The sequence below is a fragment of the Coturnix japonica genome, unplaced genomic scaffold, assembly GCF_001577835.2.
Source record: "Coturnix japonica isolate 7356 unplaced genomic scaffold, Coturnix japonica 2.1 chrUnrandom477, whole genome shotgun sequence".
Classification (NCBI taxonomy): domain Eukaryota; kingdom Metazoa; phylum Chordata; class Aves; order Galliformes; family Phasianidae; genus Coturnix; species Coturnix japonica.
In genome coordinates this window covers 1-906 of record NW_015439879.1, presented here as the reverse complement: position 1 = coordinate 906, position 906 = coordinate 1, and positions in this window count along the sequence as shown.

The window sequence follows — 906 nt, the reverse complement described above, 5'->3', positions numbered from 1 at the left end:
CCCATAGAGCCCTATAGGGACCCATAGAGACCCATAGAGCCCCCATAGAGACCCATAGAGCCCCCATAGAGACCCATAGAGCCCCATAGACCCCCATAGGGACCCATAGAGACCCTATAGAGCCCTATAGACACCGCATAGACCCCCATAGAGTCCCATAGGGACCCATAGAGACCCCATAGAGACCCATAGACCCCCATAGGGACCCATAGACCCCCATAGGGACCCATAGACCCCCATAGAGCCCCATAGAGTCCCATAGAGCCCCATAGACCCCCATAGGGACCCATAGAGACCCATAGACCCCCATAGGGACCCCATAGAGCCCCCATAGAGTCCCATAGACCCCCATAGAGCCCCATAGGGACCCCATAGACCCCCATAGGGACCCCATAGAGTCCCATAGAGAACCTATAGACCCCCATAGGGACCCATAGAGCCCCCATAGAGTCCCATAGAGCCCCATAGAGTCCCATAGACTCCCCACAGAGACCCATAGGGACCCCATAGACCCCCATAGAGACCCATAGACCCCCCATAGAGCCCCATAGGGACCCCATAGAGTCCCATAGGGACCCCATAGACCCCATAGGGACCCATAGAGCCCCATAGAGCCCCCATAGAGCCCCCATAGAGCCCCATAGACCCCCATAGGGACCCCATAGAGATTCCATAGACCGCCATAGGGACCCATAGAGACCCCATAGACCCCCATAGAGTCCCATAGACCCCCATAGAAACCCCATAGGGACACATAGAGCCCCATAGACCCACTATAGAGCCCCTATAACGCCCCATAGAGCCCCATAACCCCCCATAGAAACCCCATAGACCCCCATAGAAACCCATAGACCCCCATAGGGACCCCATAGAGACCCCATAGACCCCCATAGCGACCCCATAGAG